The sequence below is a fragment of the Gopherus evgoodei genome, chromosome 11 (assembly GCF_007399415.2).
Source record: "Gopherus evgoodei ecotype Sinaloan lineage chromosome 11, rGopEvg1_v1.p, whole genome shotgun sequence".
In the NCBI taxonomy this organism is placed as follows: domain Eukaryota; kingdom Metazoa; phylum Chordata; order Testudines; family Testudinidae; genus Gopherus; species Gopherus evgoodei.
The window spans coordinates 3,812,113-3,832,028 of NC_044332.1; the positions used below are offsets into that span (position 1 = coordinate 3,812,113).

General features: G+C 49.1%; 1 long non-coding RNA gene across 1 annotated transcript; it reads left to right on the top strand.

Annotated features, from left to right (window-relative positions):
• Window positions 1-209: 209 nt before the first annotated feature.
• LOC115659727 lies at window positions 210-16,922 on the top strand. The gene is made up of 3 exons (XR_004002642.1): window positions 210-222; window positions 2,004-2,011; window positions 16,851-16,922. It is a non-coding gene; the product is annotated as an uncharacterized LOC115659727 (long non-coding RNA).
• Window positions 16,923-19,916: the final 2,994 nt, after the last annotated feature.

The window sequence follows — 19,916 nt, forward strand, 5'->3', positions numbered from 1 at the left end:
AGCCTCCCACCCCGCCATAAAAGTCTCCCCCTTACTTTCACAGAGATTGTGGAGCACACAGCAAGCAGCAATAACAAAGGGGACATTGGTTTGGCTGAGGTCTGAGCTTGTCCGTAATGTGCGCCAGCGAGCCTTTAAATGGCCAAATGCACATTCTACGACCATCCTGCACTTCCTCAGCCTGTAGTTGAACAGCTCCTGACCACTGTCCAGGCTGCCTGTGTATGGCTTCTTGAGCCATGGCATCAAGGGGTAGGCTGGGTCACCCAGGATAACGACAGGATTTCAACATCCCCAACTGTTATTTTCTGGTCCGGGAAGTAAGTCCCTTGCTGCAGCCGTTTAAACAGAACAGTGCTTCTGAAGACGCGAGCGTCATGAACCCTTTCTGGCCATCCCACATGGATGTTGGTGAAACGCTCCTTGTGATCCACTAGTGCTTGCAGCACCATTGAAAAGTACCCCTTGCAGTTTATGTACTGGGTGGCCTGGTGCTCTGGTGCCAAGATAGGGATATGGGTTCCATCTATCGCCCCCCCCCCACAGTTAGGGAATCCCATTGCAGCAAAGCCATCCACTATGACCTGCACGTTTCCCAGAGTCACAACCTTTCGTAGCAGCAGCTTAAAGATTGCTTTGGCTACTTGCACCACAGCAGCCCCCACAATAGGTTTTCCCACTCCAAATTGATTCCCGACTGACCGGTAGCTGTCTGGCGTTGCAAACTTCCAGAGGGCTATTGCCACTCACTTCTCCACTGTGAGGGCTGCTCTCATCTTGGTATTATGGCGTTTCAGGGCAGGGGAAAGCAAGTCACAAAGTTCAAAGAAAGTGCTCTTACGCATGCGAAAGTTTCACAGCCACTGCGAATCGTCCCACACCTGCAAAACTATGCGGTCCCACCAGTCTGTGCTTGTTTCCCGGGCCCAAAATCGGCATTCAATGGGTAGAACCTCCCCCATTACCAGCAGGAGCTCCAAAGCGCAGGGGCTCGCGGTTAGGAAGAATTCAGTGTCCATGTCCTCATCACTCTCATCGCTGCGCTGCCATAGCTGCCTCCTCCTCGCCTGCCTTTGCAGTTCATGATTCACCATAGAGAGCACGAGAATGTGCGAGGTGTTTACAACGTCCACGATTGCGCTATTGATCTGATCAGGGTCCATGCTTGCTGTGCTATGGCGTTTGCTCAATTCACCCAGGAAAAAAGGTGCGAAATGGTTGTCTGCTGCTTTCAGGAAGGGAGGGATGAGGCTGTACCCAGAACCATCCGCGACAATGATTTTTGCCCCATCAGGCACTGGGATCTCAACCCAGAATTCCAAGGGGCAGGGGAGACTGCGGGAACTATGGGATAGCTACGGAATAGTTACCCACAGTGCAACGCTACGGAAATCGATGCTAGCCTCGGACCATGGACGCACACTGCCGGAATAATGTGCCTGGTGTGGAAGCATGCAATCGACATTATAATATCTGTTTTATAAAACTGGTTTAAGTTAATTCAAAATTATCCTGTAGTGTAGACATACCATCAGGGATTTCCATCAGGCTGCTCCGTTGCAAAGGTAGCCACCCAAAGAAGTGAAGAATGGAAGTGAAAGTGCAAGGCTGGACCATCCGCTGAGCTGCTGCAATCAAGTGAGCAGAGCCTGGGAGAGAAGAGGGAAAGCTCAAAGGTGGCTGGTGGCTGTAGGGAGCCAGGGGAGGAGAAATAAATAGTTATTGAGGAATCCTACGGGCTTTGTCTTGTGTGGTGAAGGGTTTAAAATGGGTCTATTTACTAGCACATTCCACTTTAAAATAGCTGGGTATGGCTGAAGGGCAGGTCTATAAAGGTAAGAGGTCACTCTAGGAGCGTCAAGTCTCAGATTCTGTCCCTACTGCCTGCTTCGACCAGCTGATCTCGACCCAACACATCCCTCAGGTGGGAGCAGGGCTGAGCTCTTTTTCTGGAGTAGCCGCCAGACTCGGAACAGGAGACATATGGCCAAGGAAGTAGAGAGGCCTGGGGGTCACTTGCAAAGTTATCTCTTAATGCAGCTCTTATGGGGAAGCACGGTAGGGTACAGTGCACTTAGGGGCACCATTTCAAATGGGAGTGGTGGCGGGGAGGGTAATTTAACCACGCTTCCAGGGGCTACTTCGGCACCTGAAAACTCTAGTGTTTTGGCAGGTAAGTTAGCAATTAGCTGGCAGGAGCCTATATCTAATTCCTTTATTAAAGAAAGAAAATTCAATCAATATTGACCCACTGAGCTCTAATACTGACATGGTCTGACATCTTGTGGAAATGCACTTTAGGGACACAGGTTAAAATGTGAATGTATATTCTTACTTTGTTACTAACTCTGTAGGGAGAGACCCGGCCAGGATTCCTGGGTTCTATCCCAGCTCTAGGAGGGGACTGGGGTCTAGTGGGTTACAGTGGGGGGCAGATACAGCTTGCTTAGTTATAAGAACATCAGAATGGCCAGAGTTGTCAGATCAATGGTCCATATAGTCCAGTATCCTGTCTTCAAACAGTACCAATAAGTCTCTGTTTCCTGGCCTGGGAGTTGAGGCTGCATTAGGGGAGGGAGCTTCCCTCTGGGCTTTAAAGCTGGTACCTGCCTCTTCTGATCCCTCCTCACCAAAAGCATCTGGCACCTTCATTGCTGTGTCTCTGCCGCTGGGGATGGAGCCGCCTAAGCAGCAGGGCTGGTGCGAGGATATTTTGCGCACTCGGCAAAACTTCCACCGTGCACCCCTCACCCCGTAACATTGGTTAATTGAAGGGCAAATCCCACCGAGCCTTTATAAACCCCAGGAGCAGCCTGCCTGGGGCCAGCCGTGCCCAAGGGCTGCTCCCCAGACCAGGTTCCACCCTCCCCACCCCCTGAACTACCCTGGAGGGTGCACAGCCCCCCCAATGAGTTCTTCCCTCCCCTCCCCACCCCACCCCAGAAGCCCCCACCCCGAGTCCACTAACTGGCTTTGCCAGGCTTGGGCCACTGCAGCAGCTCAGCAGGGAGGAGCCGCCTTCTGGAGGCACCGGAGAGCCAGAGCGTCCCGCTTGCTGGGGCAGCGAGACCCAGCCATGGAGGAGGCTGTGCGGCGCAGAGGGCAGCAGCCCTGCAAAGGTGGTGGCGGCACCGCTAGCGGGGAGCAGCCGCACCCCCGCCCCTCCTGCCCAGGCTGCACCCCGGCACCATCCCTCCTGGGGGCTCCTGCAGCAGATGCATTCGGGCAGAGACCCCCGTGTACCCCCCCAGCTCCCGCTTCACCACACTCGGTCTCTGCTGTGCCTGGGAGTGTGAGCCGCCACCACCGCTGCCCCTCCTGGAGCAGGCTCAGGGCACCACGCCCCGGTGGTGGCTCACATGCCTGGGAGCCGCAGAACCCAAGTGCAGCAAGTGGGGAGCTGGGAGGTGCATTGGGGCCGGTGCGCACATGCATCTGCTGCAGCCTGCAGGAGCCCCAGGGGATGTGCCAGGATGCAGCCAGGGCAGGAGGGACAGGGGGGCGTGGCTGTTCCCCGCTAATGATGCCGCCACCTTTGCAGCGCTCCTGCACCCCTGCTCCGCGCCGGCTCCTCCATGGCTGGAGCTCACCGCCCAGCAAGCCGACGCTCTGGCTCTCCGATGCCTCTGGAAGGCGGCTCCTCCCTGACGAGACGCGACACTGCATTTTGGCGCCCCCCCAGGGCCATCCTTAGGATTTATGGGGCCCTATGTAATATTATTAAACTGGTGCCCCTATGCCCCACGGCAGCCTGAGCTTGCAGCCTGGTGGGAGGCTGGGGGGTGGTGGGACAAGACAGAAAGAATAAGCAGATGCCCGGCCCGCCTCACGCTGGCAGAGAGTCACATTTCCCCACAGAATCCCCTGTATGCTCTCCCTCACGCAGAATGGACATGCAGAAGGTACATAATTAGAAGCACTACACTTGAGAATAAAAAAGGTCAGTCACAGGTTTTTTGATATGCCCTGAAGTTTGTCAGACATTTATTTGCAAAACCTTTGTAGTAAGGGTGAGTCAGCTGTCTTGCTGAATACAACATTCAATATTATGGAATACATGACGCAGCTCTTCTCTGGTTTACATTTTCTTCATCAGTAGTTCTAAGCTGATTTTATATTTTAAATGTACTCTTAAACCTTCATAAAGTAATCATTCCAGATTACTACATATTTAACTCACTGAAACAGACATTATTTTAAAATAATCAGTCACAGAGGTTTAGTGTGTTCATAACAACGTTCATTGCTTTTAGAAAAAGGGAACACTTAGTTACTGGGTGTGATCTCCATAACAATACACGTTTAAGAAATTCTACCAACTTGAAAAAATATGTTTCCAAAGATTTTAGGCCTAACAAATGACTTTATCTCTTACTAAGGTACTGATTTTGCTTAAAACTAGTTTATTAGATAGTCAGAAGGAAAGAAAGGGAAACTCTTTGTCCAGCTGTCCAAGGGCTCTATTTGGGACAGGGCAGTGAAGGGAGAAATGGATCGACAGAAAGGATAGGAGGATTTTGGAAGTAAGTTCTTTTACTATAGTAATTAAAAATTGTCTTTTAGATAAGGGTGGTCTTTTGACGAATTTATTTAAAACACCATATGTCTGAAGATCCAAGCATTTGAGGCTGAAGATGATTGTGCATCTAAAAATCTATGCAAGGATTTTTTAGAGATGTGATTTTATAATTGTCACCAACTCACTAATAAAATATTTTTAAAGCAAATTTTAAACCAGGAGTAGGCAACCTATGGCATGGGTGCCAAAGGCGGCACGCGAACTGATTTTCAGTGGCACTCACACTGCCTGGGTCCTGGCCGCTGGTCCAGGGGGCTCTGCATTTTATTTAATTTTAAATGAAGTTTCTTAAACATTTTAAAAACCTTATTTACTTTACAGACAACAATAGTTTAGTTATATATTATAGACTTCTAGAAAGAGACCTTTTAAGAATTTTAAAATGTATTACTGTCATGTGAAACCTTAAATTAGAGTGAATGAACGAATGAATGAATACTCATCACAGCATGTCTGAAAGGTTGCCGACCCCTGTTTTAAACTAAGGTCTTGTAGACTGACATGTTCTAAGTAAGGGGTAAAAAACAAGGGCGATGTCATGCTAGGAGTCTACTATAGGCCACCTAACCAGGTGGAAGAGGTGGATGAGGCTTTTTTTAAACAACTAACAAAATCATCCAAAGCCCAAGATAAACTAAAAAAAGAACAAGTTAAAAATCACTTAGAAAAGTTAGATGCCTGCAAGTCACCAGGGCCTGATGAAATGCATCCTAGAATACTCAAGGAGCTAATAGAGGAGGTATGTGAGCCTCTAGCTGTTATCTTTGAAAATCATGGGAGATGGGAGAGATTTCAGAAGACTTGGCTACACTTGCAGGTGTGCAGCACTGGGAGTTACAGCTGTCTTCGTACAGCTGTGTAGGGAAAGCGCTGGAGTGTGACCACACTGACAGCTACCAGCGCTGCAGCGTGGCCACATTTGCAGCATTTGCAGCGCTGTTGAAAGTGGTGCATTGTGGGCAGCTATCCCACAGAGCACCTCGTCCCATTTTGGTGCCGTGGGTTGTGGGAAGGGGACGGAAGGGTGCGGGTCATTCTGCTTCCTGTCCCAAAGCCCCGTGATGCATCGCTTCACATCCCAGCGGTCACTGGTTTTCCATCCACGTTTGTTGCCATTGTGACTCTCCCAACGGTTTCTGTGCAGCGCTATGTCTGCGGGAAATGGAGCCTGAGCTGCTGAGGGGTATGCTGATGAGTCTTGCCAGCACATCACGTTTGGCAGTTGAGCTATTCCTTCAGCTCCAAAGTGACAGTGAGGAGTCCGACGATGATATTGAGTCGCCTGACGCTTATGACACTAAATTGCTTGTGGCATTCACGGAAATGCTCAGCACCATGGAACGCCGCTTTTGGGCTCGGGAAACAAGCTCTGAGTGGTGGGATCACATCGTCATGGAAGTCTGGGATGACGAGCAGTGGCTGCAGAACTTTCGGATGAGAAAAGCCACTTTCATAGGACTGTGCTGAGCTCGCCCCCACCCTGCAGTGCAAGGACACAAGATTGAGAGCTGCCCTGCTGGTGGAGAAGTGTGTAGCTATTGCAATCTGGAAGCTGGCAACTCCAGACAGCTACTAATCGGTCAGGAACCAGTTTGGAGTGGGAGTGTTGACCATTGTAATTTTGTTGATGCAAATTTGCAGGGCCATTAACAGCATCCTTCTAAGAAGAACCGTGACTTTGGGGAATGTGCAGGACACTGTGGATGGCTTTGCACAAATGGGTTTCCCTAACTGTGGAGGGGCGATAGATGGGACGCATATTCCTATTCTGGCACCACTCCACCTAACGTCCGAGTACGTTAATCGGAAGGGGTATTTCTCTATGGTTCTCCAGGCGCTTGTGGATCACCGTGGGCATTTCATTGACATTAACACAGGCTGGCCTGGAAAGGTGCATGATGCATGCATCTTTCGGAACAGTGACCTGTTCAGGAAGATGCAGGCTGGGACTTTTTTCCCAGACCGGAAGATCACAGTAGGGGACATCGAAATGCCCATTGTGATCCTTGGAGACCCCGCTTACCCTTTAATGCCTTGGCTCATGAAACCGTATACAGGGAAGCTTGACAGGAGCAAGAACCGGTTCAACTACAGGCTGAGCCGGTGCCGAATGTCTGTGGAGTGTGCTTTTGGCCGTTTAAAGGGGCGCTGGTGATCTCTGTATGGGAAGCTAGACTTAGGGGAAAGCAGCATCCCTGCAGTTATATCCTCGTGCTGTACCCTCCATAATATTTGTGAAGGGAAGGGTGAAACATTCAGTCAGGAATGGACCTCTGAGGTTCAACTCCTGGAGGCTGAATTTGCACAGCCAGACAGCAGGGTTAGTAGAGAGGCCCAGCACAGGGCTCCAAGGATTAGGGATGCCTTGAGAGAGGAATTTGAGGTTGAAAACCAACAGTAATGTTTGGTGCCTTGCACGGGAGTGAAGTGCAGTGGTTACAATGTCAGCAGGAATCTGCTTTTCCTGAAATTATTTACAGTGCCTGTTTCTTTCCCGGGCTACGGTATCTTTCACTTTCTGCAATAAGAAAGACTGTTTTCAAAGCCATGAATTCATTTATTTAAACGAAAATAACTTTCTTGACACACACACAACATTTTGGGAACCTAAAAGGGCAGGCAGGTGTGGTGGTGAACTGTACAGTCACAGGTTTGAATAGGTCCTGTCTGGAGTGTTGTGCAATGACTGCTGCACTTCAGGATGAAAATACTGCATGGTGATGGGGGTTGAGTGCAGAGAGTAAGGGTCGTAGTTCTCAGGGCTGGTTGGCGAATATACAGGTGTTGGGGGCAGCTGGTGGTGGTAAGAACCTCGATGCTGGGGAAGGGGGTTTGGAGCTAACATTGGGGCACAAGGGAAAGAGCTTTGGGACTGGGGGGGAGGCCGGCACGGTAGTGCTCTGCCTGCATGGCAACTCATAGACTCATAGACTCTAGGACTGGAAGGGACCTCGAGAGGTCATCGAGTCCAGTCCCCTGCCTTCATGGCAGGACCAAATACTGTCTAGACCATCCCTGATAGACATTTATCTAACCTACTCTTAAATATCTCCAGAGATGGAGATTCCACAACTTCCCTAGGCAATCTATTCCAGTGTTTAACTACCCTGACAGTTAGGAACTTTTTCCTAATGTCCAACCTAAATCTCCCTTGCTGCAGTTTAAGCCCACTGCTTCTTGTTCTGTCATTGGAGTCTAAGGTGAACAAGTTTTCTCCCTCCTCCTGATGACACCCTTTTAGATACCTGAAAACTGCTATCATGTCCCCTCTCAGTCTTCTCTTTTCCAAACTAAACAAACCCAATTCCTTCAGCCTTCCTTCATAGGTCATGTTCTCAAGACCTTTAATCATTCTTGTTGCTCTTCTCTGGACCCTCTCCAATTTCTCCACATCTTTCTTGAAATGCGGTGCCCAGAACTGGACACAATACTCCAGTTGAGGCCTAACCAGCGCAGAGTAAAGCGGAAGAATGACTTCTCGTTTCTTGTTTACAACACACCTGTTAATGCATCCCAGAATCATGTTTGCTTTTTTTGCAACAGTATCACACTGTTGACTCATATTAAGCTTGTGGTCTACTATGACCCCTAGATCTCTTTCTGCCATACTCCTTCCTAGACAGTCTCTTCCCATTCTGTATGTGTGAAACTGATTGTTCCTTCCTAAATGGAGCACTTTGCATTTATCTTTATTGAACTTCATCCTGTTTACCTCAGACCATTTCTCCAATTTGTCCAGATCATTTTGAATTTTGACCCTGTCCTCCAAAGCAGTTGCAATCCCTCCCAGTTTGGTATCGTCCGCAAACTTAATAAGCGTACTTTCTATGCCAACATCTAAATTGTTGGTGAAGATATTGAACAGAACCGGTCCCAAAACAGACCCCTGCGGAACCCCACTTGTTATACCTTTCTAGCAGGATTGGGAGCCATTAACAACTACTCTCTGAGTACGGTTATCCAGCCAGTTATGCACCCACCTTATAGTAGCCCCATCTAAATTGTACTTTCCTAGTTCATCTATAAGAATATCAAGCGAGACTGTATCAAATGCCTTACTAAAGTCTAGGTATATCACATCCACCACTTCTCCCTTATCCACAAGGCTCGTTATCCTATCAAAGAACGCTATCAGATTAGTTTGACACGATTTGTTCTTTACAAATCCATGCTGGCTATTCCCTATCACCTTACCACCTTCCAAGTGTTTGCAGATGATTTCTTTGATTACCTGCTCCATTATCTTCCCTGTCACAGAAGTTAAACTAACTGGTCTGTAGTTTCCTGGGTTGTTTTTATTTCCCTTTTTATAGATGGGCACTATATTTGCCCCTTTCCAGTCCTCTGGAATCTCCCCCGTCTCCCATGATTTCCCAAAGATAATAGCTAGAGGCTCAGATACCTCTTCTATTAACTCCTTAAGTATTCTAGGATGCATTTCATCAGGCCCTGGTGACTTGCAGGCATCTAACTTTTCCAAGTGATTTTTTACTTGCTCTTTCCTTATTTTCTCTTCTAAACCTACCCTCTTCCCGTAAGCATTCACTATACTAGACATTCCTTCAGACTTCTCAGTGAAGACCGAAACAAAGAAGTCATTAAGCATCTCTGCCATTTCCAAGTCTCCCGTTACTGTTTCCCCCTCCTCATTGAGCAGTGGGCCTATCCTGTCCTTAGTCTTCCTCTTGCTTCTAATGTATTGATAAAAAGTCTTCTTGTTTCCCTTTATTCCCATAGCTAGTTTGAGTTCATTTTGTGCCTTTGCTTTTCTAATCTTGCCTCTGCATTCCTGTGTTATTTGCCTATATTCATCCTTTGTGATCTGACCTAGTTTCCATTTTTTATATGACGCCTTTTTATTTTGTATGTCACGCAAGATCTCAAGGGTAAGCCAAGGTGGTCTTTTGCCACATTTTCTATCTTTCCTAACCATCGGAATAACTTGCTTTTGGGCCCTTAATAGCGTCCCTTTGAAAAACTGCCAACTTTCCTCAGTTGTTTTTCCCCTCAGTCTTAATTCCCATGGGACCTTGCCTATCAGCTCTCTGAGCTTACAAAATCCGCCTTCCTGAAATCCATTGTCTCTATTCTGCTGTACTCCCTTCTACCCTTCCTTAGAATTGCAAATTCTATGATTTCATGATCACTTTCACCCAAGCTTCCTTCTACTTTCAAATTCTCAACAAGTTCCTCCCTATTTGTTAAAATCAAGTCTAGAACAGCTTCCCCCCAGTAGCTTTTTCAACTTTCTGAAATAAAAAGTTGTCTGCAATGCAGTCCAGGAACTTATTGGATAGTCTGTGCCCCGCGGTGTTATTTTCCCAACATATATCTGGATAGTTGAAGTCCCCCATCACCACCAAATCTTGGGCTTTGGATGATTTTGTTAGTTGTTTGAAAAAAGCCTCATCCACCTCTTCCGCCTGATTAGGTGGCCTGTAGTAGACTCCCAGCACGACATCACCTGTGTTTTTTACCCCTTTTAGCCTAACCCAGAGACTCTCCACACTTCTGTCTCCTATGTCCATCTCCATCTCAGTCCAAGTGTGTACTTTTTTAATATATAAGGCAACACCTCCTCCCTTTTTCCCCTGTCTATCCTTCCTCAGCAAACTATACCTATCCACACCAACATTCCAGTCGTGTATATTATCCCACCAAGTTTCAGTAATGCCAATAATGTCATAGTTGTATTTATTTATTAGCACTTCCAGTTCTTCCTGCTTATTACCCATACTTCTTGCATTTGTATACTGGTTTGCATCTAAGATACTGGTTTGATCTTGCCTCCCAGCTTTGCCCTGACCCTCCTTCCTCTCTGCCATTATAGCCAGTGCTCCCTCCTGTTTCCACCCCATCTCCCAGGTCTTGTTCCCCACTTACCTGTGGGTTTTGCTCACCTGTTCCCGTTGAACCTAGTTTAAAGCCCTCCTTACTAGGTTAGCCAGTCTGTGCGCAAATAAGGCCTTTCCCCTCTTCGAAAGGTGAACGCCATCTGTTCCTAGCAGTCCTTCCTCAAATAGCATCCCGTGGTCGAGGAAGCCAAAGCCCTACTAGTGACACCATCTTCGCAGCCAGGCATTCACCTCCACGATGCATCTGTCTCTGCCCGGACCCCTACCTTCAACAGGAAGAATCGAAGAGAATACCACCTGCGCTCCAAACTCCTTAACTCGTACTCCCAGAGCCCTGTAGTCACTCTTGATCTGCTCAGTGTCACATCTCGCAGTATCATTTGCGCCCACATGGATGAGTAGCATGGGGTAGTAGTCAGAAGGCCGGATAATCCTCGACAATGCCTCTGTAACATCTCAGACATGGGCCCCTGGCAGGCAGCATACCTCCCGGGATGAACGGTCAGGGCGACAGATGGGTGTCTCCGTCCCCCTCAGCAGAGAGTCTCCAACCACCACTACCCTACGTTTCTTATCAGTGGTGGCAGCAGACCTCCCAGCCTTAGGGGTACGAGGCTTCACCTCCTTAACTGTTGGGGGTGATTTCTTCTCTCCTGTATCAAGAAGAGCATAACGGTTATCTTTTACCATAGCAGGAGGGTTCGCAGCAGCGGTGGAGCACTGCCTGCTGCTAGAAGTAACCAGCTGGCTGTGTCCACCCTGAGCCTCCTCCTCCACTGGTGTGTCAGATACACCCTGAGGCATCTCCTCCTCCACTGGAGTGTCGGTAGTCCTGTCAACTGGGACAGCACCGTCAGCTGTCTCCACATGGAGACTGTCCAGGAATTGCTCATGGATATGGATGTTCCTCAGCCTAGCCACCTCCTCCTGTAGCTCTCCAACCTGCTGCCTGAGAGATTCCACCAGTAGGCACCTTTCACATTGGATGCCACCCCCAGCCTGGATATCAGTAAGTGGAAATTGCAAATTACAGTCTTTGCAAGCCCACACCAGAATCTGGGTAAAAGCATCCATGCTTTGGTACTCTGTCTGGCTACAAGCGCAGGTGGAGGAGACAGAAGCAGTGCTGGCACAGGTGTTGCGGGTCCTCCTCACCATTGTAAGCCTCCCTCTGTCAAACTCTCTCAAATTTCCGTCTACAGCTCTCTGTAGTGACTGGATAGAGTCCGCTTGGCGCGACAGGATGCTTATCAGCTGTTTTGTGCTTTTCTTCTTAGCCACTGTGTTTCTCTGGCGGATCCTGCTCTCCCTTTCCCTCCAGTCATGCAGTTTTTTACTCTCTCTGGCAGAGTGATCCATAACTGCTTTCTGCATGTCTTCTTTGCTTTTTCGTGGCTTCTTCCTGAGGTTTTGTAGCCTCTGAGCAGTCAATGATGCGGGCAGTCGAGTAGTGAAGGACACTTTTCAAAAGGCAAAAATGGCAATAGTTAACAGAGGCAGCATTGTTTATAATCTCCTCCAGACAGTTATTCCCATACAGTGAAGGAGTTTACAGTCTTCACTTTAGCATACTTTTCCCATACCAAACAGAGCGCACATAACCCACGGAAGCCACAAAATGGTGAGTAAGGGGGACTGATTGCTTCACGGATGTGCAGGGGTTTCTGTGCGTTGGGGAAAGCAAACAGCTGCTACACTGAACACTCTCCCAACATTTTCCAGAGGAGTTAATCCTGGAAGACATCTCGCTGCTGCGGGTCATCTAGGAAGGGGGAATGATTGCTTCAGGGCTGTGCAGGGGTTTCTATGCCTTGTGGAAAGGAAACAGCTGCAGGGGGCACCTACACTGAACACTCTCCCAACATTTTCCAGAGGAGTTAATCCTGGAAGATATCTCACTGCTGCGGGGTCACCTGGGAAGAGCGGGAGAGTCTTCTACAACAATGTGGATTCTGCCCTGGCCCCTATGCAGCTTGTCTGTGTGCAGTAGTGGTCACCCCACCCCTCGCGACACAGTGGCACGGACGCATTAGCCTGACTGGGACAAGGACCACAGTGGATCTCCCTATAAACTTGCACAAGCGCATTGCCCACGCTCTGGCTGAAACTTTTGAAGAGATTACAGAGGCCGATTACCGCAATGTGATAGACCACATCAATGGGCTATTCCACATCTAGGCATGCATGCATGCAGCTCTAACCCCCCCTCCTCTCCTGAAACATTTCCAGCCTGAAAATAAAAGCCGCTTACCGGTAACCCACTTCTCTGCTTCTCCTTCACCAAGTACCGGCTGCTGCGACTGGCTACCTTCCTCCTGGCTTGAGAAGAGCTCCTGGCTGCATGCCTCCTGGGACTCCGGGGTGTCTCTCTCCACCCTGGTACCCTCACTCTTGGTTTCCTCCCCCCCACCCCTCCTCCTCTCCCCCACCCTCCATCCCCCGTTCTGAAGTGTCCATCATAGTTGTCGGATTGGCAGTGGGGTCTCCCCCAAGTATCGTGTCCAGCTCCTTGTAAAAATGGCAGGTCGTGGGGGCAACGCCGGAGTGGGGGTTTCCCTCGCGGGCTTTGCAATAGGCACTCCGCAGCTCCTTCACTTTAACACTGCACTGCGTCCCGGTCATGGCCCCTTTCCAGCATGGCCCTTGATCTCTGCCCATAGTTATCGTAATTCCTACGGCTGGAGCGCAGCTGTGACTGCACAGCTTCCTTCCCCCAAAGACTGATGAGGTCCAGCAACTCGTCATTGCTCCATGCTGTGGCTCGTTTGGTGTGTAGAGGCACGTTTGGCGCGTGGAGGCAGGTCACCTGGAAGGATTCACTGATTGCACTCCACACCTGGCTAAGCAAACAGGAAGAAGATTTTTAAAATTCCCGGGGCATTTAAAGGGCAGGTCACCTGAGGCCAGGGCAGTAGAGTGTTAACTGATGAGCAGAGTGGCTGAACAGGAATTCTGGGATACCTCCGAATACCTCTGGAGGCCAATTACAGAGTTTTGGTGGCCACACTGTCGGAGCAACGCTACATCACCAGCGTTGCAATCGTTATACCCCAGGCAGAGCAGGAGTACAGCCAGCGCTGCAGCCAGGGAGCTGCAGCGCTGTATGTGCCTTGCAAGTGTGGACGGTGAGTAAGTTGCAGCGCTGTAAACCCACCATCAGCGCTGCATCTCTCCAATGTAGCCAAACCCTGGAAAAGGGCAAATATAGTGCCCATCTATAAAAAAGGGAAATAGAAACAACCCAGGAAACTACAGACCAGTTAGTTTAACTTCTGTGCCAGGGAAGATAATGGAGCAGGTAATCAAAGAAATCATCTGCAAACACTTGGAAGGTGGTAAGTTGATAGGGAATAGCCAGCATGGATTTGTAAAGAACGAATCATGTCAAACCAATCTGATAGTTTTCTTTGACAGGATAACGAGTCTTGCAGCTAAGGGAGAAGTGGTGGATGTGGTATACCTAGACTTTAGTAAGGCCTTTGATACGGTCTTGCATGATATTCTTATCGATAAACTAGGCAAATACAATTTAGATGGGGCTACTATAAGATGGCTGCATAACTGGCTAGATAACCGTACTCAGAGAGTAGTTATCAATGGCTCCCAATCCTGCTGGAAAGGTATAACAAGTGGAGTTCCACAGGGGTCTGTTTTGGGACCGGCTCTCTTCAATATCTTCATCAACAACTTAGATCTTGGCATAGAAAGTATGTTATTAAGTTTGCAGATGATACCAGACTGGGAGGGATTTCAACTGCTTTGGAGGGCAGGGTCATAATTCAAAATGATCGGGACAAATTGGATAAATGGTCTGAGGTAAACCGGATGAAGTTTAATAAAGACAAATGCAAAGTGCTCCACTTAGGAAGGAACAATCAGTTGCACACATACAGAATGGGAAGAGACTGTCTAGGAAGGAGTATGGCAGAAAGGGATCTAGGGGTTATAGTGGACCACAAGCTAAATATGACTCAACAGTGTGATGCTGTGGCAAAAAAAGCAAACATGATTCTAGGATGCATTAACAGGTGTGTTGTGAGCAAGACACGAGAAGTCATTCTTCCACTCGACTCTGCGCTGGTTAGACCTCAACTAGAGTATTGTGTCCAGTTCTGGGCACTGCATTTCAAGAAAGATGTGGAGAAATTGGAGAGAAGAGCAACAAGAATGATTAAAGGTCTTGAGAACATGACCTATGAAGGAAGGCTGAAAGAATTGGGTTTATTTAGTTTGCAAAAGAGAAGACTGAGAGGGGACATGATAGCAGTTTTCAGGTATCTAAAAGGGTGTCATCAGGAGGCGGGAGAAAACTTGTTCACCTTAGCCTCTAATGATAGAACAAGAAGCAATGGGCTTATATTGCAGCAAGGGAGATTTAGGTTGGACATTAGGAAAAAGTTCCTAACTGTCAGGGTGGTTAAACACTGGAATAAATTGCCTAGGGAGGTTGTGGAATCGCCATCTCTGGAGATATTTAAGAGTAGGTTAGATAAATGTCTATCTAGACAGTATTTGGTGCTGCCATGAGGGCAGGGGACTGGACTCGATGACCTCTCGAGGTCCCTTCCAGTCCTAGAGTCTATGAATCTATAAAGAATGTTTTCACCTCTTAGTCAGAAGTATTACAGTCATGCATGACTGTTTTTGTCAGTACATTCAGAAACTGACAGTAGATACCTGGAGGTTGGCAAATGCCTGTAAAATGTCTTCATTACCCCTTGAATGGCTCTTTAACAGTTTCAGTGTTGTGCTAAGAGGTCTCGGAGGCTGGAGGCTTTTTCTCTTTTAACGACTAGATCCCCTTCCCAGGAAGACTTCCCAGGAACCTGCAGGAAGGGTCAGAACAGGGATAGGAAAAGCAGGCGGGTGGACACTGTCATGGAGTCACCGGGCGATGCTCTGGAACAGCTCCCCACCAAGCCAGTCAGGACTTTGGGAAGCCTCCTCTCCCTTGGAGCAGACTTGTTCAGGGCAAGAAGCTCACATGTCTTCACCTCCTGGGTCTCTCCTTGGAGCATTCAGCATCCTCTGCCCCTCCGTGCACTTCCCACAGCGAGTCCACCCCAGCGAGGTCCTGGGGAAGCCATCGTGTTCTGCACCCCCACTTTGCAGTCAGACGTGACTCTCAGCCAGCCAGTGACACAGAGGTTTATTCGATGACAGGAACAGGGTCTAAAACAGAGCTTGTAGATACAGCGAACCGGACCCCTCGGCTGGGTCCATTCTGGGGGGGCAGTGAGCCAGACCCCAGGTCTGCCCTCCACCCTTGACCCCAGCCAGCTCCAGACTAACAACCGCACCCAGCCCTCCTCTCTCCTCAGGCCCCTTTCCCGGGCCAGGAGGTCACCTGGATCCCTTTGTCTCCAACATCTTCAGTTGGCACCTTTGCAGGGGAGGGGCCCAGGCCATCAGTTGCTAGGAGACAGAGTGCCAGGCATTTAGGTGCACTGGCCCTTGCTCTGCAGATACTTAAGAACTGCCATGAGGACACTGAGGCACCAATACATTATTCAGAGAAACATTAAGAACTTTCCCAGTTCGTCACAGACACTAAGACCCACCTCGTCCTGCCTGAGGATTGCAAAAGCGTGAGATGGGGAGACACATGGTAGGATCTGCCTGACACTGAGCTCCGTGTGCTGGGCTGTGAGGGATTCACCTCGAGGAGTCATTGCTGGGAGGTGGAGGGGAGGGAGGCTGGGCAGTGGGGGTGGCCGGAGAGTCTGTGAAGAGGAAGGGACAGATCAGCCCTGAGGATGGGATCTGGGCTGTGGGGGATGTGTTGGATCAGTTCTGGGCTCTCCCCTCCCCTGTGACCCCCCTACCCCTGAGCCGGCCCCCAGCAGGATCCGGGTTTGTCTGGACTGTGACCGGGGGCAGGGGACATTTATCGATGCTGCTGACGAGGCCCCGATCTTCACTTTCCCGCCGGGCTCCGTCCCTGGGGAGAGAATCCGACCCTGGCTCCGGGTGCTGGGGGTAGGATCCCGGCTCCGCCTGTGTCCCTGAGACCATCGGAGTGCGGGGGGGGAGAGGAGCCTGACATTGGCCCTTCTAGCCTCACACAGTGTGGTCTCTAGGACCTGCCCCTGGAGGTCTCCTGTCTACTCAACCCCGATAGCTCATCTCTATGGCCCCTGAAAGCTCCTCCCCCCCTGCACCCCAGGGATGGGAGGGGGAGGGGGCAGAACCCCTGGGGCTGCAGGAGGAGCAGAGGGGCCCTGAGGGCAGACGTGGGGCTGCAGGGGCAGAACTGAGGGCGGGGCTGGGGGCAGAAGTGATGTGAGGGTGGAGGAGTAGAATTAACAGCCGGGCTGGGGACAGGCAGACGTGGGGGTGGCAGGGGACACAGAAGTAATTAGGATTTGCGGTTTGGGGAGAAGCTGGAGGCTCCCCGGGAGCAGGGAGCCTGGGAGAGGGAGACCCAGAAACTGGAGAGTGTGACCTACAAGTCATGAGAGAAGGGAGGCTCTAGTGGGAAGCGGTTATAGGGTGTGGAGGGTCAAGTACAGGGTAGGTTGAACCAAAATGGGGGAAAGAAATGAAAGAGTAAAAGAGAAAAAATAAAGTAAAACCAGTGTAAGGACAGAAGCCTGGAGAATTGGCGGGAACTCAACTGAAGAGTGAAAGCCAAATTAGTCCTGAGAGGGAAATGCTCTGGGGCAGGCAGCAAGAGCGGAAGGGATCTCAAGCTGCAGTGGGGATTCAGGATCCAGATGCCTAGCAACTTTAATAGCTCTTAGGCATTGGATGTCAGTCATGTCCATATTGACTGTTACCGGACCAGAATATCCATGGTTGTTAAGGAAGAAAAGGAATTGCTCCTTGGAATTGATACTCTCACCACTGGAGCCTATTCAGTTGCACTTAGTATTGGGCAAATAACTGACTTTTTGTTCACTGGCGGTTTTGCACACACACAAAAAAACCAGCAAACCAAACAGAAAAATCATTATTGGGACGGCAGGACTGACCTCATTGGCAGGAGCAATTTTAACTACTTGGACGCATTTTAATGCTAAGTAGGACTTGCTGTTTATGTTTATAACATGTCTCCATTTATTATTAATTGCCCAAACATCTTCTCATTGTCTCTCTTGCTGAAGGCAGATTTCCAAAGGCGGTCAGTATCCCAGCCATGTCATTTGTCCCTCCGCTTCATACACTAACAGGCCTCCTTCTCCAGCATTTTTCCCCTTGTTGGATAGAGAGATTCACTTACTCAGCCACTAGGTTCTAACAGATCCTGATAAGAGCAAAACACGCAGTAAGCAGTGATCAGTTACTCACAAGTGGGCAGCTCATCAAGATGATTTCGTCACACTTGCCCCCAGTGCCGGACAATGCAGCTTCAGCTTCTGTTGGTTTCACAAATGTATTGATCCCTTTGTGTTAGCTTTTCTTAGATTCTCATCTCCATGCAGGGTGACCTGACAGCAAGTGTGAAAAATTGGAACAGGGGGTAGGGGGTAATAGGCGGCCTATATAAGACAAAGCCCAAGATATCAGGGACTGTCTCTATAAAATCACGACATCTGGTCTCCCTATTTCCATGTTAACTCCCCTCCCAGGTTTGGGGTTAGTTCAAATCAGCTGCTTCTAGCTTTGTAGCTACTTTATCTTTTATTGGCCTCACAAAGGTGATTACTCTGTAGCACTAAGCATCACTGCTCTGCCATTCCTTATACATGCATCATTCTCCTAAAGATTAGGCTGTGAAATGCTATCAAAACAGATTCTTAAAAGTCCCAGCAGGCTGTATCAGGGCTAAATGAGCTTCCTCCCCTGTACAAGCTGTTCTTATTCCATGTTACTCTTTTGGCTTTTGTCAACCCATGCTGATTTGCGGAGGAGGAAGGGGGAATACGCTGTTCACTGTGATGGGGTCTACTGGCCCCTCACTGATCCAGTATTGGACTAGGGGTGCCCTGCCCCTCAACAGGTACATAGCCTCCTCCCAGCGGAGGAAGAATTTAAAAGGACACCGATAGCCGAGGGGAAGGGGGAATGAACTGCATGTGCCACCAGGCAACAAGGCTGGTGCTGAGAGCTTTGCCAGGAGCGGCAACAGCTTTGTGAGAGCTTCTCCAGCAGCAGGGACTTGGATTCCTCAACACCCCCGCCCCTTTGGGAGATGAACCCTGAGAGAGATGGACTGACTGAACTGGACACAGAGACAGAGGGAAGTCTGCTACGCCAGCGACAGTGCCCCAAACTGAGGAGCTCCAGATGGGTAGGCGGTGACAAAATTTGAGGCTGGTCAGTAACTGAACTGACACTTTGAGAGACCCTCAGGGCACTGGGCTAACCCCCAATGATGTGGATCAGGCCTGGGCCTAGGTTTGGGATGTATGAACTGTACAGGCTTGTCGGCAGTAAAGAAATTGACACTGCTACAAAACTCCTAACATAGAAGCACCAAGTGGGATTTCCACCACTGCTAGCTTAAGTCAACAACCACATGCAGATACGTACCAGTGTGGCCTTCTGCAATGCGTCTGCACAACATACATCCCTGATGAGGTCCAGCTCCTTACGTAGGAAATAATGGCTGACATGGGGCGAAAGATTAGCATATTTCCAAGCTATCTGATTTGTCCAAATGAAGAAAATATTAGAATCCCAAGATAAATTAAGCGCCCTCATGAGTCATGAAATCCCTTTCTTGATTTGATAAAAATTAACATAACGTGAAAATGCCCTGGCTTTGTTGAGGGCTGGCTTGTCTGTGAGCATCAGCATTAAGGCAAGGATAACAACAGGGGCTCTTTGGCTCACAGAGTCCAATCATTGGAGGAAGGAAGCAGCATCGCACTCCAGAACTCCTAGCATTGACACACAGTAAGTACGTTAGCACGTCTGTGTGCCAGCCACACTCGCAGCTGAGGCGAAGGCATCCTGCTGAAAGCAGAGAGAGAGCAAGGTAAGCCAGAGGTAAACTGGACAGGGGGTTGAACTGCACCTTATTTGAATCCACCGGTTTTTCCCTGCATTCTTTGTTCACTTGTGTGATTAGGTATCTTGGGGACGCAGCTAGGTGTTTTCATGCAGTGACCCTTGTGTGCTGTGGCCAGGTGCTGTTCGCATGTTTGAAGTTTTTGGTGTAGGTTTTTCTGCACATGAATGTCTGTGTGCTATCCATCCATGTGAGCGTGTTACACGTTCAGCAAACAGTATTTCCCACAAAGTGCTCTTTGCTGAAAGTACATATAGAGCGTGCAACAAAGGTAAGTTTCCATCACAGTCTGAGCCTTGGAGCTTTATCCAAATGGCTTCTAATTCTGTTTTCCCCATGACTGAACTATAACCGCTACTACAATGTTGTTTGCATGGCAAATACGTTATTTTCTGTCAATTCAGTTCAGAGCTTTAGAATTTCCAATGGCCTGCAAAGAAACCTGACTTTATCTGAGTCTGCAGCCGATGCTAAGACTTCTTAACAAATCCCTCTCATCCCTTGTAGGTTGGGCATGCTCGGTTAG